The 14,937-nt window shown below is 42.6% G+C and overlaps 2 long non-coding RNA genes across 2 annotated transcripts; one reads left to right on the top strand and one right to left on the bottom strand.

Annotated features, from left to right (window-relative positions):
• Positions 1 to 5,418: 5,418 nt before the first annotated feature.
• Positions 5,419 to 5,956, bottom strand: LOC139786857 (uncharacterized). Its single transcript, XR_011722444.1, has 3 exons — positions 5,878 to 5,956; positions 5,534 to 5,679; positions 5,419 to 5,430 (listed from the first exon to the last, which is right to left on the bottom strand). It is a non-coding gene; the product is annotated as an uncharacterized lncRNA (long non-coding RNA).
• A 1,197-nt stretch (positions 5,957 to 7,153) lies between these two features.
• LOC139786856 (uncharacterized) lies at positions 7,154 to 7,856 on the top strand. The gene is made up of 3 exons (XR_011722443.1): positions 7,154 to 7,356; positions 7,436 to 7,675; positions 7,749 to 7,856. It is a non-coding gene; the product is annotated as an uncharacterized lncRNA (long non-coding RNA).
• Positions 7,857 to 14,937: the final 7,081 nt, after the last annotated feature.

The following is a 14,937-nucleotide window of genomic DNA, read 5'->3' as shown; positions in this document are numbered from 1 at the left end:
ATGTCTAATATTTCGTGGGCGATCAAACCTGAAACTTGTGTTTGGGGTTAATCCGTCAGTAAGCAGTCCGGGTGCATTTCCAAGGCATTTCCGGGCATTTCCAGGCTCACTGCATATGAAATATGGATGAGACGGGAATTACAACCGTTCAGACACCGAATAGAGTCATCGGACGTCGAGGAGTGAAACAAGTCGGGCGAGTGACTTCTGCGGAAAGAGGAACCCTCGTAAGTATTTTTTAATAATGTTTCGCATAAAAATTTTAAATAAATTTTTATATTTTTCTCTTAAAAAACAATTATTAAGATGTATCATATCATTTTTCAGGATTAGATGTACGTATATGTATTGAAAATGCAGTGTGACGGTTAAACCCCGGCATTTTTGAGATTTCAATTTTTCCACCGTTGTCGTTTTTGCTCTATACCGGTTAAACAAAGCGACGTAGATAAAAATTTCCTATATAAATTTTGTAGCTAAAGGTTCACTCTTTACAGTGGTATACCAGATTTAACTAAAATTATTTATTTTCTTGTTAAAAATCGGCACCGAAAAAAAACTGACGGTTAGGCCCCGGTCTCCCCTACATTGAAATATACGCGTGTCTAAATACGTTCAAGTATTTATTTCACGTAGAAAACAATACATTATCTATGTATTTATTTTCTACGTGAAATAAATCTTTAGCACATATTTTGTTTGGATCTGTACCCCGAACGGCGCGCCTGCGAGAGCGGCAACCCGTTCTGCGCTCCACGGCGCCTCGGCGCCCCACGCCGCGAGCACAAGTAACACCTGTCGCCGCGGGGCGGCTGTCGTTACTCGTAATTAAAGTTCAACCAGAACTGCTCATAAGGGCCAGCCTGGCCGTACGGAATCGTTAGCTTCTCTCGCAAGACCACTCTTCTTGGGCGTTAAATATACCAAGTGTTGAGATTGCGATCGAGAACAGCTATTCACCTTCCGCTTCAACCTGGAGCGAGCGGAAGCCGCTTTCCGTTCTCCGGAACGACGTGCGGGGGATCATCACCGCCTGCTTGCGAGCCCGGCAGAGTCCGCCCCTCCCACCCGTCGACACATTCGATCTGTGGTGGTGGTAGCGCAGGGCCACTCTGCCCGAGGCTCCAGCAGGAGACGCCGACCACGACCAAGGAGGCGACCAAGGAGGCCCTCCCCGTTGCGACGACCAGAGGCCAAGGCACCGGTGCCTCCACCAGAGCCGCGGTGGCTCCTAACGCCGATCTGCCTCCCCGAGTCGCACAGGAGACTCACCCCTCTACCGGGGCTGAGCCTTGCGCCGGGCGATCCACGGGCACAACGGCCCTTGCCACTGGGTTCGTGGAGAATGGTGGGCGCACAGACCGAAGAGAAGAGAAAGAAAAAGAGGAGCAGCAACGCGAAGACTCGCGAACCGGCCCCGCCCTCCCCCGAAATCCCGGAGTATCCCATTGATCGGGCCCCCGCGACCCCGGGAAGGGAAATTGACTCCAACAATAACGAGAGCCATCCCGATCTAACATCTAAGCGAGCGGCCAAGCAAAGGCTCTCGCTGTAGACTTTTTGAGAAGTCCGGCGCCTGTGCGCGCCGGCATAATTAAAGCCAAAGACAATCCGATTAAGAATGTATATATAGACGAAGAATATATGTTGCTGTATTGTTAATACAAAACCGACTCGCCACTTCTTTAACCTGCCCCTGCGTCTCCCGAACATATTTAGACACGCGTATATTTTAATGTATTTACAACGATAGTGAAATAAAAGTAATATTTATACAAAGATATTACTTTTAATCTTCCACGCTACCGCATACCACCGATCCTGTGTATTTACAAACACTGCGATCGCGTTCAAGTTCAACGTGCCGAGTGAGCGAGCGAAAGAAAGAATATTATTCCCTCCTTCTCGCTCTGACTCAGCTGATCGACACGGATAGATTTATTTTCGATATAGATTTATGCAAATGCGAGAGAATAAAAATCGGTGATTAGTCCATTACACATCACCTCCTTGTAATTAACTTTACTCGTAAAGAACTATATAATTTTTTCCAATGTAAAAATTTGTATTCTTTATTCTCTTACAATGAAACGAGATAGTATTTATCACTGTCTGATTTTATTATGTAATATGTTGTTAGGAATATATTTGCTTTGCATTATTTTTAATCAAATTATATATACTCTTTCGATCTTTTATTATTAGGGAAAAGCATTATTTAAAATTATGTAATAGATTATCTTTTTACTTCTTCTTATTCTTTATTATTTATATCAATTCTTATAAATACTATCTCGTTTCATTATAAGAGAATAAAGAATACGTTTTAAAAAAAATTTCGAGATATTTATTTGTGTTTTCAACCGACATGTGGGTAGGACGGTAGATTTCGCTTTTTGTTTCGAGTATCGAGACGCTGCCTGTTTCCAAGCGGCCAAGCACGTGGAGAAAACAGTGCACACATGAAAGGAGTCGTGTACGTGAGCGCTTCGCGCGCACACGTACACGGCTCCTTCCATGTGTGCACTAGTCGAGAGTGATATATGTTCCATAGTTGTGCAGCAACCAGCAGCACGGACGGACGTGAAGGACGATTCGCACGACAATGTCGCGTCGATATACTCGTAATGGTAAGTTAATAAATATACATATAAACATATATACAGGGTGTTCCAGAATGTTTGGTACTTTTTTCATATTTAGATAGAGCGAGCCAAACTGAGTCGAAAAGTCATGTACCATTTTGGAATTTTCGCAATAGTTGATGAGTTATTAATGATTAAAAATCGCCGTATTGGCCCGGCCCACCGCCAAATCCAAGCGCGCGGCGAGATGCGGCCGCCCCGCGGTCGGCGCGCGGGCAGTTGTTTTCTACAAGCGGCGATGATTACGCACGAGCGGCGCGTAACGCCGGGCCCCCGTCCTGAGCGATGATAGTTTCTCGCCTTTTTTAAATAGAAATAAAATTTTCTAACAACATAGAAAAATTTTTTGTGCGTACGTATGTACATACGTGTGTACATGCATACACAGGGAAATATCAATTGTACTGCTTAAAAAAGCGATTACTCAATTTACTTTTTTTTCTTTTAGTAAGTAACGGTTGTCTTTAAGAAAGAATATTTTCTTGATAATAGTCTTAAAATGTACAAATTTTAGAAAGAGTCTTTATCATGTACTTGAAAGAAGAATTTATACTCCTTCAAAGAACATAATAAAATTTTATGAAAGAAAAGTCAAAATAATAAATAAAGTAATATGAGGACCCTCGAGATTAAAATAGGAGAAGTCAAGGCTATGAGGGTCAGAGGCAGATCACAGTGCGTAATATCAGAAATAACTGATTTATTCGTCGTTTTGATACATTACATCGATCCGTACGTTTCGGCTCAGTTTTGAGCCATCTTCAGCGGCAGTTACAGAAATTAAGTTACACGTTCTCCGTACCGTATGGTGAGTTTACCGATTCAAAGTATCAGAAACATAGACCAATTGATCCATATCTGTAAATTTGTTCAATTAATGTTGAGATATTAAAAGATTCCTTAGGGAACTCACCATTCGGTCTGAATAACGTGGAATACAGAGAGCCATGTACATAATGAATACTCTCTGCGAGAAGACTTGACGATCTTATCGACACGACACATGCACAGCAATGATATGGAAGGTCTTGCAAGAAGAGGCATGTCGTAGGTCAACACACCGGCGAGGATTATAACAAAGCACGATTTGACACTGTCACAATATTGCATGTATACCAATAGTAAAACCCGATTTGCCAACGACCAAAGTTCATGAGCATGGATTACAATTTGCTCAAAACCGTGACATATGCATGATGCAAAAATCCGTGTCATTTGAGGACGGTTGTCAAATCGTGCTTTGTTATAATCCTCGCCGGTGTGTTGACCTACGACATGCCTCTTCTTGCAAGACCTTCATATCATTGTGTGTCGTGTCGACAAGATCGTCAAGTCTTCTCGCAGAGAGTATTCATTATGTACATGGCTCTATATTCCACGTTTTTCAGACCGAATGGTGAGTTTCCTAAGGTATCTTTTTAATATCTCAACATTAATTGAACGAATTTACAGATATGGATCAATTGGTCTATGTTTCTGATACTTTGAATTAGTAAACTCACCATACGGTACGGAGAACGTGTAACTTAACTTCTGTAACTACCGCTGAAGATGGCTCAAAGCTGAGCCAAAACGTACGGATCGATGTAATGTATCAAAACGACGAATAAATCAGTTATTTCTGATATTACGCACTGTGATCTGCCTCTGACCCTCATAGCCTTGACTTCTCCTATTTTAATCTCGAGGGTCCTCATATTACTTTATTTATTATTTTGACTTTTCTTTCATAAAATTTTATTATGTTCTTTGAAGGAGTATAAATTCTTCTTTCGAGTACATGATAAAGACCCTTTCTAAAATTTGTACATTTTAAGACTATTATCAAGAAAATATTCTTTCTTAAAGACAACCGTTACTTACTAAAAGAAAAAAAGTAAATTGAGTAGGGGAGAACGGGGCTAAAACGGCAACGGGGTTGAAGCGTCAAATCAAATATTTCGGAACCTGTATATTGTGCGAACTCGCTATTAACATTGTAAACGCTGCTTATGGTACCCATGTGACCAACGGAGTTTCGGCAGGTTACCTGCCGTATTATGATTTTTACGAGGGCAAACGTGTTTTCGGAAGGTGAAAGTTACATTTTCTGCGCGTGGAAATTTTGTAATATCTGCAATAATATTTGCTCTCCAAATCTCGAGATACGTGATTATAAAGAGTAATGCATGCTGAACACGAATCCAGTGTAGTTTTTTCATTATCGTTGATGTCTAATATTTCGTGGGCGATCAAACCTGAAACTTGTGTTTGGGGCTAATCGGTCAGTAAGCTGTTACGTGCGAAACCAATGGTCTCGCACCGCAACGGAACGCATCCGCGTGAGCGCCGTACCTTCGCTTCGGCACACAAAATTTGATTAAATAAATGAACGATTGTGGAGTGATCGCGATATTGTTACGACTTATAGTCTCCTTAATAGAAAACAATAAATGTAGAGGTACGAAATATTTTTCTGTAAGAATTTGAAGGAATAACTAGTGGATAATTCAATATATTCGTTTATTGAACGATCATTCGACGGTTTGGATCGGCACGCGACGCTCTCGCACAAATACGCGCTCTCCTGAATAGTCTCACGTGATAATTTCGCGCACCCGCGAGAGCATCGCGTACCGCGAAACACAGCCGCGACAGCGCGACGGAAATTAGCCGTGATCGCCGAACGAACACTTAGCCGCGACAGCGCGACGGAACTTAGCCGTGATCGCCGAACGAACACTTAGCCGCGACAACGCGACGGAACTTAGCCGCGCGCCTCGTTGTTAATGTGCCGAAATCCAATCTGTAAAAAGAATTGAAACGTGGTTAGCAATAAATCAGTTGCATAGTTTGCATAAATAATCTCGTTATACTCACCTCTCGACGACCTCAAACTCGATACTCACCAGTTGAAGCGCGCCTCCCTCAGGGCGTTCTCAACGGATCCTCGAGTCGATGCGCACCTCTTTCAGGGCGTTCTCGACAGGTCCTAACCCAGACGCGCGCCTCCCTCAGGGCGTTCTCTGATCCCCGCAATTCCTTTTCCTCGTTCCTGAAATTAAGAAATAAACTAGATTTATGGAATACCGATTATCGAGCGACTAAGTACTCGCCACCTCTAAGGGTTACATACACACAATTCTACTCTGACACGGGGACACACCCACACAACTTAGCATACGATTGGAGGACGAAGAAGGTCGAAATACCCCTATTAACCAGGAGCTTGAGGCAGAGTAAGCAACCTTACGGTAAGTCTGACGTCGTTAATGGTGCGATCGAGGCGGTCAGGCCGGGCTCACCAGTTGAAAAGACTGCGTCGAGCCTACCATACGGCCGGCGAGTTTGATCCAAGCACATTGTACCCCGCTCCGTCTCAGGCCGCACCAACAGAACCTCCCGTAGAGGTTCAGGGCGCCCTCGATGCTCCTCAACCGGGCCCTGTTGTCGCAACGCGCTCAAAACCTAGAGTCCTTCAGACTGAAATATTAACACAGAAAATTCGTCTCATCCTTAGAGAGTGTAGCGCGGGTCAGCATTCCAAGGAAACAAATCATGAATCTCACTTACCTTCGCGTTTGCCTTAAAATATTTCAAATGCTTTAACATTTCGATGCACGTGAACCCATTCCGACGTTCCGACAAAAAAAAAACTGAACGTAACAAAGCAGTCCGGATGCATTTTCAAGGCATTTCCGGGCATTTCCAGGCTCACTGCATATGGAATATGGATGAGACGGGAATTACAACCGTTCAGACACCGAATAGAGTCATCGGACGTCGAGGAGTGAAACAAGTCGGGCGAGTGACTTCTGCGGAAAGAGGAACCCTCGTAACTATTTTTTAATAATGTTTCGCATAAATTTTAAATAAATTTTTATATTTTTCTCTTAAAAAACGATTATTAAAATGTATCCTATCATTTTTCAGGATTAGATGTATACGTATATGTATTGAAAATGCAGTGTGACGTTTAAACCCCGGCATTTTTGAGATTTCAATTTTTCCACGGTTGTCGTTTTTGCTCTATACCGGTTAAACAAAGCGACGTAGACAAAAATTTCCTATATAAATTTTGTAGCTAAAGGTTCACTCTTTACAGTGGTATACCACATTTAACTAAAATTATTTATTTTGTTGTTAAAAATCGGCACCGAAAAAAAACTGACGTTTTAGCCCCGGTCTCCCCTAATCGCTTTTTAAGCAGTACAATTGATATTTCCCTGTGTATGCATGTACACACGTATGTACATACGTACGCGCAAAAAATTTTTCTATGTTGTTAGAAAATTTTATTTCTATTTAAAAAAGGCGAGAAACTATCATCGCTCAGGACGGGGGCCCGGCGTTACGCGCCGCTCGTGCGTAATCATTGCCGCTTGTAGAAAACAACTGCCCGCGCGCCGACCGCGGGGCGGCCGCATCTCGCCGCGCGCTTGGATTTGGCGGTGGGCCGGGCCAATACGGCGATTTTTAATCATTAATAACTCATCAACTATTGCGAAAATTCCAAAATGGTACAGAAGGCGTCAATAATGCCTTCCCAGCTAAAATTGCTACGCGCAACGCATCTAGCCATTCGTGCATCATGACTGTTGGTTCTTGGAGAACCGGCAACGTCGCGGAGAGCTGTCAGTGTTAACTCAGTGCGGAAGAAAGGTTATCAAGCATGATTACCACGTGGAAATCGTGGTTCATAACCTTCCATCGTCTAGAAATATAAGGAGAGGTAAGAAATACATATTAATATATAAATAATATGTTTGCAATAAATACATTTTATATATTTTGAATAAATATATTTGCAGATTAGCGGAAGTCGGCAAACTGGAAACGCCAAAGTTACAGAGGAAATACAAGGGATAAGTATTCATAGTTATTTATAATTATAATACAGATAAATATATCATCATGCAGATAATCAGTGCATTTAATTACAGAAAGGATAACAACAATTATATATAACAGTGTTGGCGAGAAGAAGTAACAAAGGCAGGACACACACGTTTTAACAAGTTTTGATTGATCAACATTATTGTCCTTACATAGTAAGCATCGTCCAGAAAACCTATGTTGTTACAGTGATTAACACGCAAAGTAATATTTATATGCTGCTTTCAGCATGCTCAAACAGAGGCAGTTACTTTCCTGGGCAATCATGAAAGCAGTCGCAGCTCATACGCTATTCCAGGATTAGATTATGTCGCTCATAAGGACGTATTGCTGTATACCACGAATGAGAAAGCGGCACTGCAACACAAGCTGTTCGATAAGTTTCTGACCTATCATCCGGACAAGTATACTGGGTGAGTCAGTAACAAAGACAAATGTTTTATTTTATTTAGCAAAGAGAAACTAATGAAAATACGATACGTGGTTCATACAAATTAATGTCTCTCGAGACATTGTGGAGACAGGCTGCGTGACTCATTAGAACCATGTATCGTATTTTCATAATTATCTTTGAATACGCAAAGAATTTAAATCGCCCGACCAAAGTATTGTATCCTTCCTGGCCTTCCAACCTGGGAGTATCAATTCGAAGATGCTTGGTTCGCGTCGGAGAAGACATTCGTCGGACTTGACCACCGTATTGTTTTTTTAAATTTAACTTTATCGACTATCGTATAGTTTAATTTATATTGACTGACATATCTATATAAACTTGACAGATCTATTTTGCGTTTAACTTTTAATATTGCGTTGATGATGACCAAAAAAGGGTCGAAACGTTCGCAAATTTTATGTATCGACTAAGAATATATTTATTGCGCACTAACTACTGCGCTTGACTCTTATTGTCTTTTCCTGTTTATATTCAAAAACTTAACCAGCTTTTCAATATAATAGTCATGTAAGTTTGCAAGCTCCTAGCGGCCACATGTGTGGTAAGCACGATTACTTAATTTCCTCAACAACTCTGTTTTCACTCTGTTTTCAGGAACGTTTAGGGTGGAAAAGGAACACGGATGTGCGTTTGATTGCGGAAAAGAAAGGATAGTCAACTTATTTGGGTAAAGAAGATCTTAATAGAGATAAATGTATTACTGTTATTTATTTTTATACATTGAATTTACATTGAACGCTATTGTATACACATGGTGTTCGCGAAATCGCTGATTAATCCCGGCGATGGTAGCGGGATGAGAAGGACGCGCGTGGAGGGTGTTAACAAATTATGCCTTTATTTGTTGTGTAACTCAGACCACAGTCTGAGCCGTCTTTAATGAAATATGTACAGTCTGACCTGAGAAACGATGAGCGGTGTATAATGAGAAGTCTTTTGATGCGCGAGGCAATTGTATAAATTGCCTCGCTCGTGGTGATTCGCCCGTGAGCCGTTGAGACACGTGGCGGTCGGCACTCGCGCACGTGTGAGCCTGAGTCGTCGTGTTGATGTACCAGAGCTGGCTGGGGTGAGCGGTCTCTTTACACTTTACAGTCTCTTGGCAGCTTCAATCACTGCGAGCGGCACGGTATGCAGTTCTACGAACAAAACTCACAGAGCACACGTCGTACGTACGATCACAACGCGGACATGTTTCTCTCTGAGGCGAGGGAGAAGCTCGCGATGAGCGCGCCCGTGCTTGCGCAAGCTGCCGCGTCGATCCGGCCTGTCGATACCCGATCGATGCTGCCATCTGATGAGATGGCGCAACGCGAGCGTAATCTCGAACACATGGGATTACTATTACTTGAATTTTATTCGATATTTTTCTTTTATACATTGTCAGCATGACAATATATCTGTATTAAATAAAATATTTGTCTGTATTAAATAAAGTATTTATTATAATCTGTATTACATAAGATCTGACCACAAGTTACTTCCTACACTTTTCGTTATACATTTTAATATTTTTGCACCGCGCAAATGTTGATTATTAGAGGCCTACATACTTTCATAATCTGCAATAATATCCTCAATTGTCACAAAAAATGTAACAAGTTATATCTTTGAGAGGTATGAATTTACGGTCTATTATTCATTATTCGTTTACGAGATAGCATTAAAAATTTAATCTGTTACATTATATCAATCTTAAGTTCTCTCTCTCTCTCTCTCCTCTCTCTCTCTCTCTCTCTCTCTCTCTCTCTCTCTCTCTCTCTCTCTCTCTCTCTCTCTCTCTCTCTCTCTCTCTCTCTCTCTCTCTCCTCTCTCTCTCTCTCTCTCTCTCTCTCTCTCTCTCTCTCTCTCTCTCTCTCTCTCTCTCTCTCTCTCTCTCTCTCTCTCTCTCTCTCTCTCTCCCCTCTCTCTCTCTCTCTCTCTCTCTCTCTCTCTCTCCTCCCTCTCTCTCTCTCTCCTCTCTCTCTCTCTCTCTCTCTCTCTCTCTCTCTCTCCTCTCTCTCTCTCCTCTCTCTCCCTCTCTCTCTCTCTCTCTCTCTCTCTCTCTCTCTGTGAGTATCATTGTGTGTCTATTCTATTGCTCCTGCTTCAAGTGAATCTATTTTCTGCCGTAAGCTGCCTTCGGGCCATTTTGTTGCAGGTATTAGCGTGTTTTTTGCTGCTTGTCATGCACGATTATTATCTTTCTTGTGCTTGCTGCTGAATTGAGAGGATTTGTGCGAGTATCATTGTTCTGGTTAACCTAATTCTTGGATGTTCCTGTGGGAGACGTTGATCTTAGCTGCGCATGCGCCTGTCGTTACCGATCTGCTTTATCTTCACACTATTTCTGAGCACGTGCTATCGTGATCTCTGATTGGCTGCTGAGTGACGTGCTGCCTTATGACTGCCGATTGGCTGCTGTGCGAGACACCATACTTGTGATCGATGTGATTGGCTGCTATGCGTTACACTGTGCATGTGGATCTATTGCGCCTGCTATCTGCTATCTGAGTGACTGCTGGTTGGCAACCATACGTGACGTCGTTCTCTGGTGCGTGTGTACGTGTGTTTACTTTTGCTGGAACACGTTTTGCTGGACTGTCCGCTCCGTGTGTACGTGTGCTATTTGACTGACATTACAATTGATTTTTATCGCGATATTTACGGTGACCTCGTATTACTGCTTGTTTGTTGGCTGCATTTGAGTGCCGGTAATACATGGAGTCGCATGCGTGCACTAGGTGCAAGAAGCCAATTGCGAATCAATCGCTCGGGTGTGACGGGTGTAAGAGAGTGTTCCACCCTGGTTGTGTCAAACCTTATGCTGCAACCAAATATGCAGACACTTGCTGCAAATCTCTAGCAGCTTCTTTGGATACACCTCTTACACCGATAATTGAGGCGAGCGCGCGTTCCTTCGATTTTCCGGGTGTGTTATCGGGCACTCAGATGCAGACGCAGTCGCAGTCGCAGGAGCATGCTACAACCAATGCGCTGTTGCAAAAGCTATGCGACAAGTTGAATGATTCGGATGCGAGACTCTCCGCTTTTGTTGATGAGCAGCGGCGTGCGATTAGTGAGATTAACGTCAAGCTTAGCAAACTTAGTCTCATCGCGGACACAGTTGCGCAGAATACTGTGCGCATTGACAAGCTTGAGCAGGAGAACTCTGCTCTGGCACGTGATGTCCAGGCTTTAAAGACCGCTCAGTTGGTCCCGCATGTCTGCGATGAGAGTGAGAATATGTTGTCTGCTGCGTCGCGTGTCCCTCGAACGTCGGATATTATAATTTCTGGTATCCCATCTTCTATTACTCATACATCCGGTGAGCTAGTCGCGAGTGTTTTTCGTGCGCTCGAAATTCCTCAGCTGACTTCCGACGTTCTTGAGACCCGTGACGTTGCAGCGCGCGATGCGCCAGTGGCGCGTGATGCTGCGCCGGGGTCCATTTTCAGCCATCGATCGGGCTGACGCTGCGGGTCGTAGAAGATCGGTGATAGTCGCGCTCAAGTCACGTGAGATTCGCGACCACATTGTCAAGGTAACGCGCGGCAGGCGCCGTCTTACGGTTGGTGACGTTTTCTCGACGAGTGTTCCCGGCAATATTTACGTCAATGAATTGCTTCCCAAATGTACTTACGATTTGCTGCAGCGTGTCAGGCGTGTTGCTAAAGAGAGAGCGTATAAGTTTGTCTGGGTGAGAGATGGCCAGATATGCGCTAGGCGTTCCGACGGGGAGCCTATTATTTTCGTTAATTCTGAGATTGATCTCGCCAAGCTCGTCTGACGGGTCCGACCTGCTCGTTCCTTGTCATCGATCGTTCGGCATAACCCAACACGTAATTCTTTATTGCTCCGCGTTGCTCAATTCAATGCTAATTCCTTACGAGGTCATATTGATTTCATTCGTCTATACTTTAGTACTAACTTTCATCAATTATCTCAGTATCTGAAACGTGGCTTCATGAGGGGGTGTCGGACGATTTTGTGGCTCTGGACGGCTATTTTCTAGTTCGTCATGATCGGGTGGGACGCGCAGGAGGGGGTGTTGCTTGCTTTGTGCATAAGTCATTAAAAGTCAAATTAATTGCAATCTCCTCTGGGGTCGATGTCAATGCTCCTGAATATCTAATAATGGAGATTCGTTTGCCGAGTGATTGAAGTGATATTGTTTGCATCGGTATATAGGAGACCTAAAGGCCTTCTGTTTAATGACTTCGTCGAATCACTGACTGGCGTCTCTCATCTTTACAAACACATTATTATTGGCGGTGATTTAAACTGTAATCTCTTGGCGAACAGTTTTGAAGCTAATTACTTGCGTGAATTATTGTTAAGCTTATCTTTATATGTTGTCAGCTCGGATGCTACGTATCACACTGCTACTTCTGACTCGTGGCTTGATGTTTTATTGTAGATGACTGTGACAAGGTTCAAGAGTTTTCCAAATCCCTGAGTCCATTCATTGCTGGACATGATCTCTTGGAACTTTCATTTTCACTTAATTGTAAGCTCGATATTAAGCGGTCCATGTTGCGACGTAGTTTTAAGAGTATGGACACTTCTGAGTTCCTTGAACATTTTCAATCTGTTGCTGCTGTGGTTCAGACGGAGATCGATGTGCTCTTGGATGAGTCTATGTCGACGAGTCTTGTACCTTACTGTCATGTACTTTACTTGGGGCACTTGATTGTTTTTGCTCCTGCTCGCATGTCTGTGTTCAGGAAGCCTCCTGTGCAATGGCTTTCTGATGAACTCAAGTCCAGGCTCCGTATTCGTAACCAAATGTATAACAGGCAAAGCGTTCACGGGAGTCTATTAGGCTATGCTAGATACAGACTTTTTCGTAATCAGCTTAACAACGACATTAAACGTGCCAGAGGAGAGTTTCAATATGCGTCACTTAGTAATATCACTGACCCTGCTAAAATGTGGAGGGAGTTGGCTCGTCTTGGACTAGTCAAGTCGAGTTTAGTCTCTCCTCTCCGCTTTTTCACACCAAATCAGCTTAACTCATATTATGCCTCAGTCTCTAATTCTCTACCTCCCTGCTTGTATGCAGATTTCACTTCTGCCATGTCTTCTGTTTCTCGACCTTCTCATCGCCCTGAATTTGTCTTTTCTACTATTTCGTCTGACTTGGTGTACAAGATCATAACCAGTGGACCGCTTCACTCTTGTGCGTCGGGCTTTGACGGCATTCCGCTTCATGTTCTTCGTATTGCTTGGCCGGTTGTTTCTCAATGGCTCTTACCGCTGCTTAATCGCTCACTTGAGTCTTCCTTCTTTCCTTCAATGTGGAAACGCGCGCTGATTCGTCCTCTATCGAAAATTCGTACTCCGCTGTCTCCGTCCGATACGAGACCCATCGCTAATTTGCCGGAAATGTCTAAAATCCTTGAAAGAATTGTAGCCTCACAAATCACAGATTACCTAAATAAATACAACCTCTTGAATCCTAGACAATCTGCGTATCGGGTGGGTCACAACACTCAATCTGCACTTCTACGTGTCTGTGACGATATTAAGAGCGGAATTGACAACAGACTAATTACATTAATGATTCTATTTGATTTTAGTAAGGCATTCGATACTGTCCCACATCTAAGACTGCTCATCAAGTTGAAAGAAATCGGTTTTTCTGATGCGGTTCTCGCGTGGATTTTCTCTTATCTTACTGGCCGTTATCAAGCTGTAGTGGATGATGAGGGTAATTTTTCTGAATGGTTATACACGTCTTCAGGCGTTCCTCAGGGCTCTGTACTTGGCCCACTTTTATTCGCTCTTTACATTAATGACATTGGTGGAATCCTGTCTTTTGTTTATCATATGCTATTTGCTGATGATATACAAATATATCTGCAATGTTCTTTGGCTAATATTCGTCATGCTCTGGAGCTTATTTCAAGAGATGCAAATGCGTTGTTCAACTATGCCAACTTGAATGGTCTTAAACTTAATCCGGCTAAATCAAAGGTAATCATATTCGCTAGTAGGTCTTATACTAATGATATTGACCTCGACTGCTTGCCACCTATTATTGTAAACCAGACGCCTTTGCCCTTTGTAAGTGAAGTGAGGAATCTGGGCGTGACATTCATGTCTAATTTATCATGGAAAAAACATATCTTACATGTCTCTCAGAAGGTTCATCATGCTTTGTACAAGCTTAAGTTCAATAAAAATTCTCTTTCTATCGGGTTAAGGATAAAGCTAGTATTGTCTCTAATTATGCCTCATATCGACTACTGCTGTCTGGTTTATCATGGCTTGAGTGGAGAGTTGAACAATGCATTACAGAGACTTGTCAACTGTTGTATTCGTTTCATTTTTGATCTTAAGCGTGATGAACATATCACTCCGTTTAGACGCCAACTGAAGTGGCTTTCAGTTGAGAATAGGAGATTGTATTTTCTCGGCTGCCAAACGTTTCGTATACTTTATATGTCTTCTCCTTCTTATCTGAGGGAGCATTTCACTTTACTTGATCCATCGTTGAGGAGATCCGACCGTCATGCATCACAAACTTTTCATGTTCCTTCCCATAGAACAACCACATACAGAAACTCTTTTCATCTTTCCTCGATCTATTTCTGGCATTCTCTTCCTTGTAATATCACTTCGGCTTCTTCATTCCCTTCCTTCAAGAATCTTCTTAGGAAGTTTCTGCTTGCTAGCGAACTGTGATGCATTGGTCTGTCTTTCCTCAATTTCTTTTTTATTATTAGCTTTAAGTGCGTTAGTTCTTAGTTTTATTTCTTACTTGTTATATTAGTTTTAAGTGCGTTATTTTATACCGTAGTTATTCTATTTGTACTATCCAATATTGCAGTTTTCCTTGTTTCATTGCATTTCTAGTCTGCTAGTGCAATACACTGTGTAATTATGTATATTTGCCCTTTAGTCATGCTTGGGCATAATAAATCATATCATATCATATCATATCTCTCTCTCTCTCTCTCTCTCTCTCTCTCTCTCTCT

Source organism: Temnothorax nylanderi, unplaced genomic scaffold (genome assembly GCF_030848795.1).
Source record: "Temnothorax nylanderi isolate EJ_2023f unplaced genomic scaffold, tnyl_v1.0 TNYL_tig1171_pilon, whole genome shotgun sequence".
NCBI classification, from domain to species: Eukaryota; Metazoa; Arthropoda; class Insecta; order Hymenoptera; family Formicidae; genus Temnothorax; species Temnothorax nylanderi.
Note: the sequence above shows the minus strand (reverse complement) of the source record. Positions and strands in the feature narration are given on the sequence as shown.